The following is a 24799-nucleotide window of genomic DNA, read 5'->3' as shown; positions in this document are numbered from 1 at the left end:
CTCTTGGTATCCTAGGTATAATAGGATATATGCTACTGCTCAGATTACATGCTATAGGTAGATTCAAAATGAATTTTAATAAAATTTTATTCTTGTGTGCATGATAGACTTAAGTATTGAAATTAAACTTTTCTCTGTGCAACAATATGGAGTTGTGATTTACTACTGAGAGATGAATTGTTGGGCTGGTGGAAGAGAACCGAACTAGCACATGTGAAGACCAGGATTCAGTTCTGAAGGAATGGAAGGGTGAAGGGAGGGAGGAAAGAAAAGTGAACATCGCAAAAGAAAGAAGAGATGTGACATGCCTGCCAGAAAGCCAGGTAGGCTGCCCAGAGAACTTCTCCCTCTCTTCCCCCAGATCCAATCACTCAGTCTCACGCCTAGCACTGCAGTGGATTACCAGCTGCATCCTTCCTTCCCCACTGCCAAGAACAAACAAAAAGTTGTAGGAAATGAATAAAACTGTTCAAAGCCTGAAAATGGAAATAGAAAAAAAATAATGAAAACAGAAATAGGGATTTCTGGAAATGAAAACTGAGGAATGTGAAGAGGAACTACACAGGCAAGCTTCACCAACAGAATTGAAGAGAGGGAAGAGAGAATCTAGACGTTAAAGACACAACAGAAGAGATTGACTCATCAGCCAAAGAAAATGTTAAATCCAAAAAGTTCCTGACACGCAACATTTCAGTTCTTAGCATCTGTTTTCCAAACACAAGAGCCACAGGTTTGTTAAAAAAAAAAAAACCTACTACCACTAAAATCAAATATTGACACTCACACAATGATAAGGGGACACTTGAATACTCTGCTTGCACCAATGGTCTGGTCAGATGAAAACTGAACAGAGAAATACTGACACTAACAGACTTATAAACCAAATGGACCCAACATATCTTTATAAAACATTTCATCCAAACACAACAGAATATACCTTCTTTTCTGCACCTCCTGGAACTTTCTCCAAAATTGAGTACATACTCAGACACAAAGCAAGTCTCAACAGATAGAGGAAAATTGGAGTAACTCCCCACATGCCATCAGACCACCACAGATTTAAGCTGGATTTCAGTAACAACAGAGACAACTAAAAGATTTCAAACTCATAGAAACTGAATAACTTTCTGCTGTATGACAACTGGGTCAAAACAAAAATAAAGAAGAAATAATAAAGACTTTAGAGAACTCGATAAAAATGAATACACAGCATACCCAAACTAATAAGACCAAGTAAACGTGGTGCTAAAAGGAAAGACCAGAGCACTAACCACTTATATAAAAACTTCAGAGGTCTCATACTAGCATGCCCAAAAGCTATAGAACAAAAATAAGTAAGCACAACCAAGAGGAGTATAGGGCAAGATATAATCTAACTGAGGGCAGAAATCAATAGCATAGAACAAGGAAAACAATACAAAGAATAAATGAAACAAAGAGTTGGTTCTTTGAGAAAATCAACAAGCTAGACAAACCCTTATTCAAACTAATTAAAAGACTGAGAGAGAAGATCCAAATTAACAAAATCAGAAATGAAAGTTACATTAGACACCTAGGAAATCAATAAGGAAAATCTAAAAGAAATGGATAATTTTCTTGCTTGATATCACATACCAAAGTTAAATCAAGATCAGATAAACAATTTAAATAGATCTATAACCCTCTATTGAAATAGAAGCAGTCATTAAAAGTCTGCCAAGCAAAAACAAGGCCAAGGCCAAATGGTCTCACCACAGAATCCTACCATATTTTTCCAGAAATTAGAAACAGAAGGAACTTTGTCCAATTAAGTCTGTGAGTTATCCTGATACTCAAAGCACATAACTCAACAAAGAAAGAAAATTATGGACTACTTTCCTTATGAACATAGATGCAAAAATTCTTAATGAAATACTTATAAAACCAAATCCAAAAACACATTAAAACTATCATCTACCATAATCAAGTAGGATTCATCCTAAAGAAGCAAAGATGGTTCAATATACAAAAAAAAAAAATAGTAAATGTAATCCCCCATATAAACTGGATGAAAAAAACCTTATGATCATCTTATTAGATGTAGAAAAGGCCTTTGACAGAACCCTACACTGGCGCCCAACTTGGAGCAAAAGTTTCCACCTAAAACCTGAGAAAAAAAAATCTAAAATGGAGCTAAAAACAGTTCCTAGTTGTCTCTTTCAAGTTAGCAGCAGCCTGTGTGTTTGAGCTACTATCTACTATGGCGGGTCCCTGGCATGTGCACTCGACCTGCAGTATGGCGGGAATGAGGCCTCTGCAAGTGGCACATTAAGCTGCGTGGTGAATTTAGTCTTTGCCAGTACAAAACAAAAAAAAAAAAAAAAAAGAGGTTTCTGGGCTACACGCTGCTTGGATAAAAGCATAGACCCACCATAGCTCCCAGAGCTGGCGGTAAGCATACCGCCGCCATGTTGGGAAGCTGAAGTGGGCGGAGCCAGCAGCCACAGCGCCATTTCAGTCTTAGAATGCTGCAGTTTAAAGCAATAGGCTCAAGGTAATATAAAAAATAAGCCACGTAAAGATGGCTACCACACAGAGAATCTGGATTATGTTGTCTTTGATATTTGCAACTGAAGAAAAACATTTGATTGTAAAAGCTGTTGAATTATGCCAAAACGTATATTTTAAAGGTACCTTGACTTCAAAATTTAGATATAAGGATATGTTGCTTTGGAAAAGAGGTTCTGCTTTTGTTTCCACAGAAAGCCAAAGGCTACGGATTTGTTCCAGATTAAGATACATCAGGTTTGACCAGCCAAGACCACCTGAAAGGTCTCTGATGACACCATGGCCCAGATGATCCAACATCCAGAATCGTTTCAAGGCAACTGGCTCAGATGATACAGCCTCATGGACTACTCCATGATCCTAAGATTTTCTTTGTGTTCCCATAAGATACAGCACCCTCCTCCAGCAGGAAGTAGTAAGAGAAGCTACACCCAAATTCCCAAATTATATGTAATTTTACTAGGTTAAGGTTAAAACCTTCCTTTTTGAAAAAAAGAAAAGGGGAAGTACTGTGGGATGTTCTGTATGTCAAATATGTTGCTCTGATTGGTTAGTAAATAAAACACTGATTGGCCAGTAGCCAGGCAGGAAGGATAGGCGGGACAAGCAAAAAGAATTCTGGGAAGTAGAAGGCTGAGGAGGAGACACTGCCAGCCGCCACGATGACAAACAGCATGTGAAGATGCTGGTAAGCCATAAGCCATGTGGCAAGGTATAGATTTATAGAAATGGATTAATTTAAGCTGTAAGAACAGTTAGCAAGAAGCCTGCCACGGCCATACAGTTTCTAAGCAATGAAGTATCTGTGTTTACTTGGTTGGGTCTGACGGCTGTGGGACTGGCAGGCGAGAGAGATTTGCCCTGACCATGGGCCAGGCAGGAAAACTCTAGCTACACTACACCCTTCAAGGTAAAAGTCCTATGGAGAGTAGGGATACAAGGGACATAAATAAACATAATAAAGGCAAACCTATAACTAACATCAAATTAAATGGAGAGAAAAATCAAATACATTCCAGTAAAGTCAGGAACAAGATAAGGTTGTCCATTCTCTCCAAAGCTATTCAATATAGTACTTGAAGTTCCAGAAAGAGCACTAACACAATGAAAGAGTTCAAGGGCATACACATTGGAAAGGAAGAAGTCAAATTATTGCTATTTTCAGGTGATATGACTGTGTACATAAGTGGCCCTAAAGATTCCACTCTTATAACTGATAAACACATTCAGCATTTAGAGAGGTGGCTGGATACAAGATTAACTCAAAAACATCAATATCCCTCCTGCTTACAAATGACAAATAGATTGAGAACCAAATAAGGAAATAACAATCCCTTTTGTAATACCATCCACTAATATAAAATACACTGGGATAACTCTATTCAATCAAGGGAAAGACTTGTATGATAAAAAAATTCGCCGGGTGTTGGTGGCGCACGCCTTTAATCCCAGCACTGGGGAGGCAGAGGCAGGCGGATCTCTGTGAGTTCAAGGCCAGCCTGGACTACAGAGTGAGTTCCAGGAAAGGCGCAAAGCTACACAGAGAAACCCTGTCTCGAAAAAAAAAAAAAACAAAAACAAAAACAAAAGAAAAACCTTCAAGTCTTTGATGAAGGAAATTGAAGAAGATATCAGAAGATAGAACAATTTCCCATGATCATAAATCAGTATGATTAACATAGTAAAAATGGTCATCCTACTGAAAGCAATCTAGGAGTCAATGAAATCATCATCAAAATCCCAACACAATTCCTTACACACATTGATAGGACAATTCTCAACTTCATTTGGAAAAACAAAAAATTCAGAATAGCTGAAGTAATCCTGAATAGTAAAAGAACTGCTGCGATTATCACTATCCCCAATTTCAGTTTGTACTACAAAGCTATAGTAATAAAAGCTGTATACAACTGGCATAAATACAGACACATTGATTAATGAAATTGAACTGAACACAAAGACATAAGCCCACATGCATGTATATGAACAGTTGGTTATTTTTTTTTATAAAGAAGCCAGAAATACACACTGGAAAATGTAGCAAACTTTCTCGTTGGCCATCAACTCATAATTAATGATATGGAAACTTATTAATTACAAAAGGTTGGCCTTCAGCTTAGGTTTCTGTCTACTAGCTCTTATAACTTACTTTTATCCATTTATATTAGTCTGTGTTCTGCCACGTGCTGTTACCTCCCTTCCATCTTGCACCTCCTGTTTTCTTTCTGTTTCTGGCTGGTGACTCCACCTTTCTTCTTCCCTGCGTTCTCTCTCTGCTTGGAAGTCCCACCTATATCACCTGCCTGGTTACTGGGCATTCAGCTTCTTATTATACCAATCAGAAGGCACCTTAGGCAGAGACACATATTTACAGTGTAAACAAATATTCTGCAACAGGAAAATGACAGCACCTTCAGCAAATGGTGCTGGTCAAACTGGATGTCTGGAAGAATGCTAACACATCCATATTTGCCATCCTGCACAAAACTCAAGTCCACATGGATCAAAGTTCTTAAGGCAAAACCTAACAGAAAAAAAAGTGGAGGGTATCTCCTTTAAAGAATTTGGCACAAAAGATGACTTTCTGGACAGAACACTGATAGCATAAGCGTTAAGACCAACAATTAATAACTGGGACCTCATGAAACTGTAAAGCTTCTGTAAGGTAAAAGATACTGTTATTTGTACAAAACTTCAGGCTACAGAATGGGAAGATTTTTTTTTTTACCAACTCCACATCTGATAAAAGGCTAATATCAGAATATATTAGGAACTCAAGAAACTAGACATCAAAAAAATTCAAATAATCCAATTTTAAAATGGGGCACAGAACTAAAGAGAGAATTCTCAAAAGAGAAATCTCAAATGGATGAGAAACATTTAAAGAAATGTTAAACAGCCTTATCCATCAGGGAAATACAAATTAAAACTACTTTGAGATTCTATCTTAAACCTTCCAGAATGGCTAAGATCAATAACATAAGTGAAAGATCATGCAAGGATATGTAGCAAGGAAATACCCTTCCATTGCTGGTGGAAGTGCAAACTTGTACTGCCACTATGGAAATTAATGTGGCATTTTCTCAGAAAATTGGGAATCAATCTGCCCAAACACCCAGCTATACAACTCTTGTGTATATACTCAATGGGGGGGGGGGGTTCATCTTACAACCCAGACATTTTTCTCAACCATGTTTATTGTGCCTTTATTCATAATATCCAGAAACTTGAAACAATCTAGATGCTCCTCATAAGATGAATGGATAAACCAAATGTGGTAATTTACAAGTGGAGTATTACTCAGCTGTTAAAAAAATGACATCATGAAATTTGCAGCAAATGGATGAAACTAAAAAAAAAAAAATTCATCCTGGGTTAGATAACCCAGACCAAGAAAGACAAATATGGTTCACTTGTAAGTGGATATTAGCTATTAAGTGAATGATAACCAAGCTACAATCCACAGACCCAAAGAGGTTAGGCAAAGAGGAGAAATCTAGGGGGGGACTCATGGATAACCCTTGGAAGTAGAAATAGAACAGATTTTATAGGAGGACTATGAGTGGGTGAGAATGAAATGGAAGGGATAAGATGTAGGGAGATGGAATAGAGAGGGACAGAGTGTAGGGGGAGATGGCTGGAATTAGGGAGCATTTAAAGGGTGGTGTAGAAACAGTGCAGTTTCTAGCATTTAGAGGGTGCTGTAGAACTAGTGCAGTAGAAACTTTTGGGAATCTATGAAGGTGATCCTAATGAAAAATCCCAGTTTGGGGTACACAGAGTCTCAACTAGGTATCTCATATAGCTAGGAGAAGTTCCCAGTGGAGGAACTGGACTACATTCAGTTGGGTTGTTAGCCAGCTGGGTCTCATGGAAATCCTCAAATGACCCAGGCTGATACAAAGGGTTGCTCTCCACAAACTGACAGCATGGCACCATTGCTGAAGACAACATCCAAATAATAAATTGGACGTTGAGAAATTGAGCTGGAGACTACATGGAGACTTCAACCCTATGTCCCAATCTTGTTGGTAAGGAAAGGTACTCTGTAGGCAATCAAAAGAGAAATATATACACCAACGTAGCCACAAAATCTTTGAAATACAATCTGTCCTGCTAGCAAGATATGCTAGGGTAGTGGTAGCAGAGAACTTATGGGAGTAGTCAACTAATCTGTGATTTGACTTAATATCCACTCCACGTGAAGGAACCTATACATACGGCACTGCTTGGATAAACAAGAACCAGCGACTAGTTACCCCAGAGACCTAAGGTAAAACCAAGCACAACTGGTCTAAAAAAATCCATAAATCCGTAAAATTATTCCTAATGATATTCTGTTATACTCATAGGTCAGTGCCTTACCTACTCATGATCAGAGAGACTTCCTACAGCAGAAGATGGGAACAGATGCAGAGACCCACATCCAGAAATTATGGGGAAAGTCCAAATTGGAGGTCCCCATCAAATCCTTCCCCTAAGAGCTTAGAGAATTCTGCAGAAGAGGGGGCAGAGTGTAAGAGTCAGAGTAGACGAAGGACACAAGGAAACACAGCCCTCTGAACCAACCAAGCAAGGCAGATATGAACTCACAGAGATCGAAGCAGCAAGCTTAACGCCTACATGGGTTTACACTAGGTCCTCTGTATATATTATATCTTTCAGCTTAGTTTCTTAATGAGACTCCTGACTATGAGAACTAATGGGTCTTTGGCTCTTTTGCCTGCTTTTTGAACTCTTTTCCTTCTGTTGAGTTATGAAGAATGATGAGTATCAGGGTGTGGGTGCTAGTTGGATGTAGAAAGAAGAGAGGAGATAGACATTGCAGAAAACTATGGCTTTTCAGCAATGCATAGGGAAGCAGAAACAATTCAAGGGAATCTCAGCTTTGTGGTTGAAAGTAAAGGCTAAAATTGGTGAAGGCAGGAGGATTTATCTGTCCTATTATATTTTCCTACGTTGGCTTCACTTTAGGATAGGCAGAAGGCGATGGTTCAGTTTCTTTTTTTTTTCCCCATCCCTGGGCACCAGCCACTCCAGGGAAGACCTGCCCAACTTGGCCCCAGGTTCTGGCCACCGGGCAGGTTCCCTGCTAGCCGCACAGGGAAGGATCCCCTTCTCCAAGACCCCTGGCAGACCCTGCAGTCTCCACGCCCTGCCCCCACACCCATCCGCCTGAGCCCCAAGCCTCTTCCTGAGACTTAGAGGCCGGCCCCCAGCTCCCATCTTGCCCCGGACTTCCCTTTTGGAACACAGGTGAGTGCCCTTCCTTGCCCCAGACCCCATCCCTGGGCACCAGCCACTCCAGGGAAGACCTGCCCAACTTGGCCCCAGGTTCTGGCCACCGGGCAGGTTCCCTGTTAGCCCCACCAGGAAGGATCCCCTTCTCCAAGACCCCTGGCAGACCCTGCAGTCTCCACGCCCTGCCCCCACGCCCATCCGCCTGAGCCCCAAGCCTCTTCCTGAGACTTAAAGGCCGGCCCCCAGCTCCCATCTTGCCCAAGACTTTCCTTTTGGAACACAGGTGAGTGCCCTTCCTTATCCCAGACCCCATCCCTGGGCACCAGTCACTCCAGGGAAGACCTGCCCAACTTGGCCCCAGGTTCTGGCCACCGGGCAGGTTCCCTGCTAGCCCCACCGGGAAGGATCCCCTTCTCCAAGACCCCTGGCAGACCCTGCAGTCTCCACGCCCTGCCCCCACGCCCATCCGCCTGAGCCCCAAGCCTCTTTCTGAGACTTAGAGGCCGGCCCCCAGCTCCCATCTTGCTCCAGACTTCCCTTTTGGAACACTGGTCTGTCTGAACCAAGTGTGCGGATAAGGCCAAGAACGAACCACAAGGAGATGGGCAGACATCAAGGCAGAAACATAAACAACAAAATGAATAGCAATACAGCATCACCAGGCCCTAGCCCTCCTCCAACACCTAGACCTGAACATCAGAAATTGGAAGAAGCAGAAAAAAACAGCCTTATGAATGACATCATGAAGAAACTAGAGGCTTGTGTAGAGGAAAAGACAAAAAAATGTGAAGAACGCTGTAAACAACTAGAGGAAAGGGCAAACAAATTAGAAGAAATCAATAAAGTCCTGGAAGAAAACAATAAAATACTGAGAGAAAATCAAGAAAAATCAATGAAACAAATGAAGGAAACAGTCCAAGACCTGAAAAGGGAAATAGAAAAAATGAAGAAGACACAAACAGAGGGAATGCTGGAAATAGAAAATCTGAGAAAACGATTGGGAACTTCAGATGCAAGTATAATCAACAGAATGCAAGAGATGGAAGAAAGGATCTCTAGCGTTGAAGATACAGTAGAAGAAATACATTCATCAGTCAAAGAAAACACTAAAGCCAACAAAGTCATGAACCAAAATGTCCAAGAAATTTGGGACACCATGAAAAGACCAAACCTAAGAATAATAGGGGTCGAAGAAGGAGAAGAATACCAACTCAAGGGCACAGAAAATATATTCAACAAGATCATAGAAGAAAACTTTCCCAACTTAAAGAAGGAAATGCCTATGAAGATACAAGAAGCTTATAGAACACCAAACAGACTAGACCCCCAAAAAAAGTCCCCTTGCCACATAATAGTTAAACAACTAAACGTACAGAATAAAGAAAGAATATTAAGAGCAGCAAAGGAAAAAGGCCAAGTGACATATAAAGGCAAACCCATCAGAATAACACCCGATTTCTCAATGGAGACTTTGAAAGCCAGAAGAACCTGGACAGATGTAATGCAGACACTAAGAGACCATGGATGTCAGCCTAGACTAATATACCCAGCAAAACTTTCAATCACCATAGATGGAGTGAACAAGACATTCCATGACAAAGCCAGATTTAAACAATACTTATCCACAAACCCAGCCCTACAGAAAGCACTGGAGGAAAATTCCAACCTAAGGAAGTCAGATACACCCTCGAAAACACAGGCAACAGATAAAGCCACAGCAGTAAACCCCAACGTATAGAAGTACACACACATCACCACCAAAAAATAACAGGAATGAACAATCACTGGTCATTAATTTCCCTCAATATCAATGGACTTAATTCACCTATAAAAAGACATAGGCTTACAGAATGGATACGAAAGCAGGACCCATCTTTCTGCTGCATACAAGAAACATATCTCAAATTCAAAGATAGACACTACCTAAAAATAAAAGGCTGGGAAAAGACTTTCCAATCAAACGGTCTTAAGAAACAAGCGGGTGTAGCCATCCTGATATCCAGCAAAATAGACTCAAACTAAAATCAATCAAAAGAGATCAAGAAGGGCATTACATACTCATCACAGGAAAGATCCACCAAGATGAAGTCTCAATTCTGAATATTTATGCCCCAAACACAAGGGCACCCACATATGTAAAAGAAACATTACTAAAGCTTAAATCACATATAAAACCCCACACATTAATAGTGGGAGACCTCAACACCCCACTTTCACCACTGGACAGATCTCCCAAATTGAAACTTAACAGAGAAATAAAGGACTTAACTGATGTCATGACTCAAATGGACTTAATCGATATCTACAGAACATTCCATCCTAACAAAAAAGAATATACCTTCTTCTCAGCACCCCATGGAACCTTCTCTAAAATTGATTTGTTTAAATTACCAAGTGTTATACAGAGCAGTTTACAAATATTTTCAACCTCTCTACATTCAGTTAATTTTTTTTTTTAATTTTGAGGAAGATTGGGGGAGGACATGATCTGAGCTGACAAAAAAACAAAACAAACAACAACAAAATTTATAAGCATGGGGCTGGAAATATACATGGATAAAGATGAAGAATGAAAACAGAAAGGAGAGCTTTAAAAAACATATTAACCTGACTAGCCTTACACAGAGCATGAATGCATGAATGTGCATGCCATTGTGCCAGTGAGGAGGTACAGACTACATCCAGAAAAGACAGTTCGTAGGCGATGGGAAATGATATCACAACTGGAAGGTACCAAAGGTAGAAAAAGGATCCATTGTTGATCTAATAACGTGAAAAACAATGATGTTAAGACATACAAGACATCAGCAGAGTAGCATACATAGTCTATCTTTGTGACAGGTGGGGTGTGTAAAGAAGTGTTTGTGGTCCAAAAATAGACTTCAAAAGAAATGTATTCCAAAATATCTCCTCCTTCACAATTCTAACAGGACATATTATTGTCCAAAATAGTTGAACATAGATGTACTGGGTTTTAGTAGCTTCATGTCTGTAATTTCTGTTTCTCTTGAGCATCAGCTTTATTTATTCAATATGGACTGAGAGAATATAATTAAATTAATAATGTTTTAATTTCTCTCAATATATTTTTTCTTCACTAGCTCTATGAAGAAATCAATAATGCATACCTGTGTATCCCTAAATAGGCTTTCCAATAATATATTTACTTAACACTAATCTTAGCTCCTGAAATACAATTCCATTAAAATATATTTAATACCAAATTCATTATGACTTTCTCACAAGGAACATATAAAGCTCTTAATCTTTCTGATTACTTTTTCTAAGATATGTAACATAAGTTATGACAGGGAACTGCAAAATAATACACAAACTTAACAAGGTATTTTGTATTTAAGTAGCATGCGCTTTAATACAGCAAAATAAAGTTTAGCTAAACTTTACCCAGTAATCAAATTATTTGTCAGATATATAAAATATTGCACAAAGCAACAAAACATCTTCAATTTTTGTTCTACAGTTAAAGATGCTAAAAACAAACAACAGTTTAGAAGTATTAAGTGGGTATCTAAGAATTATGAAGCAAATGATCTTTCTAGCAATCCATATTGGCCATCTTCATTTGATCCAAGTCATTAGGAATGTAGAAGTGAGATGCGGGGCTCTAGTCCCAGGAATCTCTGCCAGCTTGTCATGATAGCCTGTCTCTATTTTTTTCAAATGATTTAAAGAATTTTATTTTTTAGCTTCATTTATGTGTATAAGTGTCTTCATCTTGGGATGTGCACATGCATGCACTTACCCACTGAGGCCATAAGAAGGTATTAGATTCTCTGGAGCTAGAGTTACAGAGGATTGTGAATCTCCTGATGTGGATGCCTGGAATCCAGTTTGGGTCCCCGGCAAATGACATATTCGATCTTAATTGGTGACACATTTATTCAACCTCAAGTACGATCGCCAGAGGAGAGAGGCTAAGCATATGTACATTGTGCGCCACAGTAAAATACATGTTAAAAGTAAGCATAGGAGAGATTGTATAGCATGTTCATATAAATGTGTAATACAATTAACATGTATACTAACATACTTAACACAAACTTTAAAAGTATTAAATAGTCTAGTAGAAATCATACAGTAAATTCTAAGGTGCCAGGTAAAAAGGCAACCATTTTTGATAGCCTGTCTCTTAGCAGATAACCAGCTTTGCCCTTTTTTTTTTTTCACTCTCTCTCTTAAAGAGAGTAGCTAAATAACAAATAGGCAGCTCCAACCTGGGCCAGGAGACCTGATCTGGGAAATTTTTCAATGTGCATAGCATCTCTCCTTGAAAACTCTGTGGGCAATTCTCTTTGTGGGGCTCATCTATTTGTACAATATCCATTGAGCTGGAGGAAGACTCGTGTTATCTCTCTTTTTAAAATGGAAATCATGAAATGCAAAGGAGTGAAGTAATAAGTGCAAAATCCTGAAATTCAAATATCAATACAAGCAAGTTTCCAGTCTGGAATCTATTTTCTCTGCTAGCAAGGACAGTGCTTTGTAGTCACCCACATTCAGCATGCATATTTACCTCAACACATTGCTGATATAAAATTATAACATTTACTTTAGGTTCTGGGTTGCTTCTTGTACAGTGTCTAATGTTCATGAATTTTCTCCTAATGCTAAAAACACATTCAAATAGTAACTCAAGGTCATATGTGTGTTTCGCACAATGAAAACTATTTACAATTCTATTTAGTTGTAAATCAATAAATAACATATGAAGGGAATTTGTTGTCAGAAATATGATACGGTTTAGGATTTATTTCAATAGCTTCCAGGTATTACAGAAATACATGCATGGTGATCGATGTACATTTTCTCTCTCAAGAGGCTTTTATGCTGATGCACTCATTTTCAGCATCACGGAGAGATATGCTGCACAAATGTGAAAGCAGAAGAAACTTGGGAGATTTATTTGACTTAGTAATGTTTCAGATCTTCACATTTTGATGTTTTAAGGCTGTAGAATTACATTTTACTATTAGAATCTTTGAAATCTAGACCAGAACCATTATCAAAACATAAGGATTATGTCAATATAAGGTCTAATACACCACAGAACTGATAACTATCACAGAGGCAGTATATTTGTGGAATTTAAAGAAAAATTTGATGTTGAATTTGATATGGATTATCTCAAATAAACTACAATTATCTGTATACACATTTATAGAAAAGTTGCTTCATGACAAAAATATCCCTGCATATGTAAAACAAAAGCTTGCTAACTTTATTATTATGCTATATTGATTTGGAATTTTGAAAAATATTTTATAATTAATTTTAATTTAAATTGTCCAAAATATTTGTCTTTCAGATGAGTGAGTAATTTATCATGATATAGGTAATGCTTTCTTTAAAATGGTGAGAAAGGAATATACATTTATTTCATCCACTTTATGAAATCTATAATCACATGCACTGTCATTTCTCTACAGAGTGCCAACATGGCTGAGTGTATAGTTAATATTTCATATGCCCTATCTAATGTCCTTCCCAGACCTTCACAATAATGTTTTCAAGTGCCCTCCAAAGAGACCTTCCTGTCTCCAGAAAGACCAAATAAATCTCAAGTTACTGTGCTGTGTCTTTACATCAGGATGGGGGGTTTCATGCAATTTGCACTTGAGAGAGTGTGATTTTTTTTAAAGTCTTTGTCTACCCTGTCATTCTAAATCTTAAATTTTTCTGTTCTTACTTCAAATAGTCATTTTTAGAATTCTAACTCCAAGAGAGATGTACACAGTTCCTAATATAATGATCTGTTTATGCTGTTTGGATTTCAGATGTTTCATGTCTGACTTGACATAAGCAACCAAGAAGAATTTAAAAAAAAAAAAAACCACTTGGTGAATCCTAGAAGTTTTTTACAAATGTGTGAAATCATGAGATGCCAGATAAAAGACAATCAAATTGGAGAAACAAATATCTTTGATAATAGTTCACGATGCTGCTATCTGTCTCTTATTCTGTCTCCTGTAAATGGTAAGTTCTTGTACAATATCTTAGGCAATAAACAGACATCAGCTTTGTGTGCTATCAAAATACAAGCTAATCAGTGATCATGATAGATGCATTTAATTAAGAATGAAATTGATTACTTTGTGAATGGTGCAGGTATTTAATTTTTCACGTGTGCAATGTCCTAATCTTTCATTTGCATTGCTCTTTTAAAGGTACACTACAAAGGTGAGGAAGGAAAAACTGTAAGACAGAAAGGAATCCTCAGTGATCATCTCAAAACAAAGGTGTGATTTCTACATAGATATGTGCATGAACACATAATGCTTCCCTGTCTTCCAGTTATTGTTTCATGAAACCATCTGCTCAATACTGGAAATAAGTGAATCTGCATCTATGAGCTCCTATTTGGGAAGCATTGTAGAATAAAGTAAAAGATTATATCCTCTTGTTTGTAAAATGAACAGGGAACAAAGTAACTCCTGTATCTACAACTTACAGATTAAGCTTTGATGTGGGCTGTAAAATGTATTTACCATAATATACATCTAGCAGGATTAAACTATTTTAATAACTGTTTGTCCTATAGTTATCAAAATGACTGGCTAAAAGATAAACATAATGGATAGTTGGTTTTGAAAACTAGCAGACAAGATTGATTCTTAGGAAAAAAAATCTATTATTTTAGCACTTCAGCAGAGACAGAATTTAGTTCCATGTCTGCCATTTTTTCAGGAAGATATTCTGTGCAAATTTTGTGTCTGTACTGGGAGGTTATGTTCTTAACATTACCTTACACTTACAGAGCATTTACACAGTGCTTCTGTAACGATCAAAAGTAATAGTGCAGGACCAATGGTTTCTAAAAGTTGCTGAAGATATATAAATAGAAGTGATTTGTCTACATTTGAAACTCTATATCCAATGCATTTTAAAGAATCTGGTAAAATATTTAATAGAATGTTTGTAATTATTTACATGATATATAAACTTTACTTTGATAATTTCTTGTGACTCATAGATTTATATTCTTCTAAAATCCAGATATGACCACATAAACTAGAATATATATATATATATATATATATATATAATTTTCAAACTGACGTCTCCTAATTGAAATTGACTGGAAATGAACTTGAGGAACTAGCATTATTCTCTCCTGGAATACAAATCTTACTGAAAGAATAAACAAATGATATTAGGTGAATGATAAAATAAAATTCATTAGGCCAGATTTTTTTTTAAGTCTTTTAATCATTTTTTAAGTTGAGGAAATTCAAATGTTACTGTGACATGACAACCCTTTGTATTTTTCTCACTAAACTGTTCTTATCACTTAGATAAAAATTGTATATTTAGAGTCTACACAGTGGAGCTAGTGGGCAGAGTGGAACACTTCAAGGTGCTAAACTGAGAGGAACAGCTGATTCTACCCAGAAGATCCCTAACTCTTCTTTAAAACTCTAGATAACACAAGCACATTCCCAAGTCCTTGCAAAAAGACAAAAGAAATCATCAGCTCATCCACATTTTGAGCTGTGTTACACACAGGAGCTACAAATTTTATTTATCACTAAGTAAACTACTATATCAAAATCTCCAAATGAAGGCACAATGCCCAGAACAACAAAAGCAACAACAGCAAAAATTAGCATGAAGCTCACAGGAGTACAATTATTGATTGAGGATGACACCAAACCTGTTCAACAGTGTAACTTCTTCTTGAACTAGGATAGCCAATTAAGGGTTGGAGTTGTTAATTTAGAAGGATTCTCTTTATAAACCAAGAGAAACTACTATGCATAGACTTTAGAATTAATCACAAGAGAGCAAAGCAGATTAAGAAAACAGAAAAATCCTTCTTACGTTTCCCAACTCACTTCTGGTAGTGCTTATGCTTAAATGAAAGCAAACCATTTCAGAATGCATCCCACTGAAACTATTATCCTCTTACTGAATTGTGATGAAGGCCCATCATTCACAGAGAGTCTTCCCATAATTGGTGGCAAGAAGTTCAGTAGGGCCCTCCCAAAAGACCTCTTCATGGACACACACACACACACACACACACACACACACACACACACACACACACGAACATAGGAGGTAGACTAGTTGAGAAGAAGGGAGGAGGTGTGTCCATAGGAATAGGAGGAACATAAGAGATCATAAAAATGCACTGTGGCTGTATCCACTATGCACTGCATACATGCATGGAATCATCAAAAACTTAACACAAACAAAATAAAAATGTTTGAAGAATATCTTGTTTCCAGAGGGGACAGGAACAGAGCTAATCTGTCCCAGTCAGTTCTCCTACACCATAAGATGATCCCCATAAGGCCTGAGTTGTTTCAGGAAATTCCTCCCTGTCTAGGAACATCTTGAAATGCTCATAGTTGCTCTTGGAACAACAAGAAAGAAAAAGGAGATTGTGTTTGCCTCATGATTCTCTCACCCATGTCATTTCCAGAAGAGAGGGTTTCATGGGACTCCTTATCCTCTAGCTCCTTCAGTCATTTTGCTCATTTTTCTGTGACAGTCTCAGTTATGGAGGCAGTGATACAGATACCCTTTTTAGTACTGAGAACTTGGCATTCACCAATTCTGAACCCTTTGTCCACTTATAACTCTCCACTAACTGTCACTCAGTGTATAAAGATTCTTCTATGACAAAGCAGGCTAGAGAGGTTGTCTAAGGGTCTGATTGTAAATATTTAGAAGGCAGTTTGGTTACAAATCTCTTTAGCTCAGTATCAGTAATCGGTTCAGCCTTCCTGTGGAGGGGTCTCAAACCCAATCAGAAAGTAGTTATATGCTCCCAAAATAACAGTTCCACTATTGTACCATCTTTCTCGAAACATCTTTATAGGCACTATGAGTGCTGTACTGTCAGTGAGTATTATAGTGCTCACTTACAATTCACAATTGGAAAGATCATGGAAGACTTTTCTCCACCAGCAACCTTCATAGCACTTTCCAGCCCTGTGAATGCTCGCCAGTACTGTGGAGGCTTCCAGCTTAGTTCCAGCTAAGTTCCCTTGTATACTGCATCCTAAGTGTGTGTTGTCTTTTCAGGCGAGTAACTGAAAGGAAAGGCAATAGCCCTTATTGCATTAGGAATTTCTTATAGCTTCCTGGACAACAATTCATAGAGAGATATCCCATATTCAGCAGAGGAATTTTTGCTCAAGGACCTATGACTTCTTAGAGAAGCATTATCCATTTTTAAAGGATAACTCTGTTCAAATGTAATAGTAATAATAATAATAATAATAATAATAATAATAATAATAATAATAAATCTTTTAGTTAGTTTATAATTGAGTAGTTAGTTGCTCACCCTGAAGTGTATAACCCAGAATACTGCCTTTTGGACTTTCACAGACATGGTAAAATTGGATACAGAAAATCAGGTGTCCAAACACCTTGAGTAACTTTCATGAACTTTGGAGGACTGGTTCACTACGGATCTTTTGTACCTCATGACTTCTTTGTCCCTTATTTTCTGTTGACCACTGGTAAGTCTGCCTTTTGTTGCTTATTGTATGTGGGAACATTTTGTCTCATTGGATTCACAGGAGTAGGTAATCAGGATGCAGTAAACTTGCCGCACACCCACACTGGTTTGTGTGCCTGCTTTTGAATGCCTTCACTACTACGACGGGTACTAAAGTCACACAGGCCATAGCAACATCCCACAATCAGGAAGACCACAAGGGATTAAGAGAATTCTTAAGACTTTCAAACTTAAAATGCATTAAACATCCCAATCGATAAGCTCTAGGGGAAATAAGTAGGAACTCATGGCTTTGTTGTTTATTTCTAATTCTAATGCCAACTCCATGATGCATGTTTCAACAGCCTCCCACCTAGAAGTCTGCAGTCTTTCGTTCAGCCTTTGGCTCAAATATTTTGTTACTCATTAGAAGTGTAAATATCTGATTAGATCAGAATATAATTTCCAGCAGAACAATCTCCCAACTGAAATACTCTAAAATGTCACAGAAAGTTAATAAGAATTCTTACTGCTATAATATTTTAAGGTATTTCTTCCCTTTCTTAACTTATTTATACCACATTAAAAAAAAAAGCTAAGACTACCCCTTACGCCCAAATGTGATTTATACTCCCTCCTTCTATCCTGATCACACGTCTCCTCCATTCTAAAATACTTACCCACTAATTTCAAACCTGTGTGATCTCGCAGGGCCACTGGGATTGTTAAGCATCTGCATTTATCTTTCTCTCATTTAACTCTGTGACTCTTTGGTCTAAGTTCACCCTTCACATTGTGCTTTAAATAAAATAATGTATCAGGTTTCCCAAGCATATAACAGCTTTCTTTGAAATAATTATCATTTTCTCATTTTAATCATTCACGTTTTACTACCTAGTGCATTCTGGCACAAGGGTAAATTGCTCTTAGATCATTAAATTTACTTAAAGGATTAGACATCTCAACTTCACATTTGACTGCTTATATTATCTTTCAAAATTGGACTTCAAATGTTGACACTTCAGTATTTATTTCAACGATTTGGTTTGTGAGGCTTTCAGATATATTATGCATACTAGCCACTACAGAGCTACATGAATGTAGAAATGTCACCTTTTAAATTTTTTTAATTATTGAAAATACATTGTTCCTTTGTTTTTAATTTATGTGTACAAGTATTTTGCCTACATGTATGTTTGGTGCACCCACCATATGTATGCATTGCCAACTGAATCTAAAAAGAGGACATGGGATTCCCTGGAGATAGGGGTGATTGTGAGGTACCATATGAATACAAGGAAGCAAACCAAGGGCCTCGGGAAGAACAGCCAGGGCTATTAGCTGATATGGCATCGCTCCAGCTTTTACCCTTTGTAATTTATGAAAATGGAGAGAATTTAAGAAAATGTCATGGCACATTCTAATATTCATTTTCGTTGAAAGATATCCACTGCTCAGATGACAAAGAACCTGAGATCAGATAGACCAGGGACCTAAGGGAAAACCAAATACTACTGCTTTACTAAAGGAGCACAGCCATGAAATGACTCCTAATGACATTCTGCTCTCCTCAGATCAGTGTCTTACTCAACCATCATCAGAGATGCTTCCTCCTTAAGAACAAATACAGAAACCCACAGCTGGACAGTGTGCGGTATGAGTAAAAGACCTTGGAACACTCAATAATAAATGGGATATCTCCAGCAAATCCCTCCCCAGAGTGGTAAGGGAACTCTGTGGAAGAAGAAGTAGAAAGAACCTAAGAGCCAGAGAGGACGGAGAATAGGGAGGAAAAAAGACCCTTTAACCACAGCAGGACTGACGTGCAGACGTATGAACTCACAGAGACTGAGGCAGCATGCACAAGGCCTGCAAGAGTCTGCACCAGAAGAGACCCCAACGCTGAGAGAAGTGGACACAAACCCACATCGCTAATCCAGAAGCTAACCCCAATGGATGACCACTCACAAATGAAAAATTAGTTCTCTCCAAAGGAGTCTCACTGGGGATACAAATCACACTTCAGGACATGCCCCATGCCCAGCAGTAGACGGCCAACACAAAATGAACTCAATGGCATAAAGGGTTTTTGTTTTTGTTTTTGTTTGTTTGTTTGTTTTGGCTCATAATGTTCTGTCCGGGAACTTTTTCTTTTAAATGCTTTACCGGACAAGTTCTTTGAGCAGGTTTTATGGCTTCCAGTTTTGTAGTTTTATGGGAATTCTGTTTATATGAACTTGTGTATCTCTGTGTCTATATGTGTTTCTTGTGTTTTTTATTTTCTGTCTCTTTTTCTTCTGTTTTGTCTTGTTCCACTTTGTATGCTCTTGAGTTATGTTATTTTATTTTATTATCTAGATGCCTGTTTGTTTTCTAAGGAGAGGCAGAAAGGGTGTGGATGTGGATGGGAGGGGACATAAGGACAATCTAGGAGCAACTGGCTTGGGGAAACTGTGGTCAGAGAGTATTAGATACAAAATCTATTTTCAATAAAAGAAAAAGAAAGATATATTTATGTTAATATTCAGATTTTACCATTTCTTGACTCAAAAATAATATACAGGAAAGCCAGAGATTACAGGATGATTTCAACCCAAAATACTTGATGTCTAAACCGGATAAATATTAATGAGATTTTCTTTTGCAGTAGCCATTTGCAAGCAACTTGTATCTATAGAGGAAGTGTCAGCATTTCTCAGATTATACACTAAATAACCTATATGAACATAAAGATATTATACATCAAAACGTGGAAAAAGAAAACGAACGCCAATGTTTCCTACCATGCTGCTGTAGCCTGAATCCTATTGTCTCCGTTAAGCTCATGCATTTTAACACTTGGCCCCCACCTGGTGGTGATGCCATTTGGAAAGGCTGTGAAACCTTTCAAAAGTGGAGCTTATTGGAGAAAACTGGATATCTAGTGGTTGATTTGAAATTTAATCACCTGGACCCACTTCCTGCCTTCTGTCTGTATCCTTACTGCAGATGGCTACAATGTGATCACTTAAACAGCCAGCTGCCTTGTCTTCACTATGATGGACTGGACTATTTCCCTTCTTAAATTGTGAGACAAACTACAGCTTTCTCCGTCACATGCTTTTCATGACAGATATTTGGTCACAGGAATAAGAAAAGTAACTAATGCTTAAGTTAAACAATCAGAACTGAAACTGATTTTTCAAAAATCAATATCAAATCCTATAGCTCGAAAGGAATCAGATCACCTCGTTGCCTCCGATACCCGTTATTAAGACTTGCGGTTCTAAGAGTCAATTTGCAGAATACAAGCAGCCACACCTTAGAAGAAACTCATTGAGTTTCAGATTATGATTGATTTAGTACTTCATAGAGAATTACACAATTCTACTTTGGCTTGAAAACTACATGATTCTACTAATATATTGTGTAAAAATCGGGCCTGGCACTGTATTATACTTTTCTTATATTAAGTTATTTGCTTTTGAGGTTTTTTATAATTTATTCCATGTGCATTGCTGTGGGATGGTCTGTATGTCAAATGTGTTGCTGATTGGTCAATGAATAAATCACTGATTGGCAGTGGCCAGGCAGGAAGTGTAGGCGGGACAAGGAGGAGAATAGAGCTGGGAAGTGGAAGGCTGAGTCAGGGAGACACTGCCAGCCGCCATCAGGATAAGGAAGATGTAAAGTACCGGTAAGCCACAAGCCACGTGGCAAGGTATAGATTAATAGAAATGGATTAATTTAAGCTGTAAGAACAGTTAGCAAGAAGCCTGCCACGGCAATACAGTTTGAAACCAATATAAGTGTCTGTGTTTACTTGATCGGGTTTGAGCAGCTTGGGACTGGCGGGTAAGAGAGATTTGCCCTGACTGTGGGCCAGGCAGAAAAACTCTAGCAACAAATGGCGCCCAACGTGGGGCAAGAGTTTCCACCTAAAAACTGAAAAAAAAGATTCTAAAACGGAGCTAAAAACAGTTCCTAATTGTTTCTCTCAAATGAGCGGCAGCTGCCGATTTGAGCTACTGGCGGGTTGCTGGCGTGCGCGCTCGACCTGCAGTATGGCGGGAATGAGGCCTCTGCAAATGGCACATTAAGCTACATTGTGGATTTAGCCTTTGCTAGTACAAAACAAAAAAAGAGGTTTCTAGGCTACACGCTGCTTGGATAAAAACATAGACCCACGATAGCTCCCAGAGCTGGTGGTAAAGCACCACACCATGTTGGGAAGCTGCGGTGGGCGGAGCCAGCAGCCACAGCTGCTGCAGTTTAAGACAATAGATTCACAATAAGACAGATTCAGATGTAATAGTTTAAAATATGTGTAAAATATACGTAGGCTTGAAAGAGATTAAAAAAGTGATATATACAGTTACAGAAACAAATACATAGTTTTAAAAAATAAAGTCTTTAAAGACAGTAAAATTAATATAAAAAATAAGCCCCATAAAGATGGATATCACACAGAGAATCTGGATTGTGTTGTCTTTGGGATTCTTAACTACAGAGAGATATTTGATTGTAAAGGAAGCTGAGTTAAACCAATATACATATTTTAAGGGTACCTTGACTTCAAAATTTAGATATAAGGATATGTTACTTTGGAAAGGAGACTCTGCTTTTGTTTCCACAGAAAGCCAGAGGCTATGGATTTGTTCCAGATTAAGACACATCAGGTTTGACCAGCCAAGACCCCCTGAAAGGTCTCCGATGACACCATGGCCCAGATGATCCAACATCCAGAACCATTTCAAGGCAACTGGCTCAGATGATACAGCCTCAAGGACTACTCCATGATCCTAAAATTTTCTTTGTTTCCCCAGAAGATACAGCGCCCCCCTCCAGCAGGAAGTAGTAAGAGAAGCTACGCCCAAATTCCCAAATATACCAAGCTGACTTTGGAGATATGTAAAGGTTAAAACCTTCCTTTTTAAGAAAAGAAAAGGGGAGGTGCTGTGGGATGGTCTGTATGTCAAATGTGTTGCTGATTGGTCAATGAATAAATCACTGATTGGCAGTGGCCAGGCAGGAAGTGTAGGCGGGACAAGGAGGAGAATAGATCTGGGAAGTGGAAGGCTGAGTCAGGGAGACACTGCCAGCCGCCATCAGGATAAGGAAGATGTAAAGTACCGGTAAGCCACAAGCCACGTGGCAAGGTATAGATTAATAGAAATGGATTAATTTAAGCTGTAAGAACAGTTAGCAAGAAGCCTGCCACGGCCATACAGTTTGAAACCAATATAAGTGTCTGTGTTTACTTGATCGGGTTTGAGCGGCTTGGGACTGGCGGGTGAGAGAGATTTGTCCTGACTGTGGGCCAGGCAGAAAAACTCTAGCAACAGTGCATTTGTGATTTGTCTGCATGCATATCTGTGTGAGGGTATCGGATCCCCTGGAACTGGAGTTACAGGTCCTTATGAGCTGCCATGTGGGTGCTGGGAATGAAACCCAGGTCCTCTGGAAGAGTAGTCAGTGCTCTTAACCTCTGAGCCATCTCTCCAGCCCTAAGCTTTCTTGAGTTTTTGAACATGAAAAGACAACATGGGGAAAAACTGCGTTAGACAAAGGGGAATTTCAGAATGGTATGGACACTGGAAAAAATTTTAAAACTTACTAATATTTTTTGTATTCTTTAAAAATGAGAATGATTATCAATTCAAGAGAAAATACTTAAGTTTTTTTTCAGACATGTTTGATATTATAGTCTAATTACAACATTTCACCCTTCCCTATCCTCCCTCCAAATCTCCTCATATACCCTTTCCCTCTCTCCTTCAAATTCCTGCACTCTTTTTGGATTGTTATTACATAGATACATGTATAAGTACCTACACACTTATAATCCTAAATATAACCTGCTTAATCTGTATAATGTTTATATATATATATATATATATATATATATATATATATATCCCTATGTATGTGTAGATATAGATATAGATATGATGATTTCAGGGCTGACTATTTGGTACTGGATAACCAATTAGTGTGCTCTTCCCTAGGGAAGACCACATCTCCCCCTCATACTAATGTAAGAAGTCACCACACCCATAAAGTCTCACCAACATGACTGCCCCAATGTGAGCTGAACCAGGATGACACCAATGAGTATGTCAAAATGGAAAGAGGAAAGTCCATGAGGCCTCAACACTACACAAAGGTCTATAGGCAACCGAGGAAGGCTATTTTGAGATTTTACCAAAGCTTAGGTCACTGATGGCTCATACAGACCAGACATGCAGTCCAGTTTAGAGGGTGGGGCCCATTCTGGTGAAGTTTTATGATTTTCTTTTTTAATTTTTAACTTCAGGAGACAGCAATTTACAAATATTAGAATATTTTCACCTCTTCTTACAAGAAAATTAACTGAATAATGGAATACTTACCAAATACGACATTGCCACACATGATATAATAGTTTCAATGATTTTTATAGAATTGAATCCGATCATAAGCATGTGTTTGGACAGTAGAGGCATCAATGTTAAATCTGTTTGCAATTGACCTTAGCAAAACCTTTTTAGTAAGCAGCCAGTACATAGCTTAAAGCAGAATTTAAAAGTGGGCTTGGATTGATGCTCGTATTTGTTCAATTCTGCTCAAAATTTCCAGATATGACATTTAAAAATGAGTAAAAATATATGAATATGTAATAATTAAATACAGGAGAAAGATAACTAGTTCCCCAAACAGGCAAAAAGCCTGGAATCAAGGCAGACTGTTGTACAATAAAGAAATTAGGGTATTAGGGAAACTTTGTAAAGTTTATTTTTAGTAATAATATTTATTTATATCTGAGTTATAGTATATGACATTGCCTTAAGTAATTTAATATGAATAACAACTCAGTGTGGAAGTAATAAAGGTATCACTTTACGATAGATTATTTGGGGTCTGGCTTTATGTTATTCTTGTATCCATTTTTATCCACAAATTCTCAAATTCTAGAGATTTTACTTTACTGATGAAGACACAGATTCAGGGAGACTATATTATTTGCCCAGGTTAAAATAATTTTAAACTTTAAATTGACTGTAAATCCCATTTTAAACTTTAAATTGACTGTAAATCCCATTTTAAACTTTAAATTGACTGTAAGTCCCATTCTTGCAAACTGTGAAGTAGTAAAAACAAGGAAACAGAGTTGAAACTCATTACTTTTACAATTAATTCTCATTATAATATAACAGTAATATAAATGTTCATGTAACTATTCAGATTTTAACAAAAATAGAGAATCAGTATGAGATAAATTAACATATCCAAAACTCTTCATCACTCTGCCACTATTAACATTCTAATGAACTTACTTCTGACCATTTATTTCTCATTGGCTGAGAGTATGGGGGACAGAAAAATATATTTCCTTATAATGCAGCCTCTTGTCAAAGGGCTGTTATGAGGTTTAGGGAGGCTAATCAACATGGAAAGGTAGCTCTGTTTCAGAAGAAAGCTGCTTCTTGCAGTGGTTGGCAATTAACAAGGAAATCCACAACAGGCCGAGGTGAGATGATGAAGGTTGGCATGCTGAGCCCTAAATGGGATGTCTATACCACATTACCCCCTTCAATGTGA

At 38.0% G+C, this 24799-nt stretch overlaps 1 protein-coding gene across 5 annotated transcripts in view; it reads right to left on the bottom strand.

Annotated features, from left to right (window-relative positions):
* Lrfn5 (leucine rich repeat and fibronectin type III domain containing 5) overlaps positions 1 to 24799 on the bottom strand; it is a 292776-nt gene that overhangs the window by 244339 nt on the left and 23638 nt on the right. Inside the window, exon 2 of one of the 5 annotated variants that reach the window (XM_052738593.1) lies at positions 16660 to 16826. The exons of the other annotated variants lie outside the window; for them this stretch is intronic. The gene's annotated coding sequence lies outside the window, so the exon portion shown is untranslated. The remainder of the gene's footprint in view (positions 1 to 16659; positions 16827 to 24799) is intronic. 5 annotated transcript variants of the gene reach the window in all.

The sequence above is a fragment of the Peromyscus californicus genome, unplaced genomic scaffold, assembly GCF_007827085.1.
Source record: "Peromyscus californicus insignis strain IS unplaced genomic scaffold, ASM782708v3 Scaffold_15__1_contigs__length_86483966, whole genome shotgun sequence".
Lineage (NCBI taxonomy): Eukaryota > Metazoa > Chordata > Mammalia > Rodentia > Cricetidae > Peromyscus > Peromyscus californicus.
The sequence above is the reverse complement of the archived record's forward strand: the minus strand, read 5'-3'. Positions and strand labels throughout refer to the sequence as shown.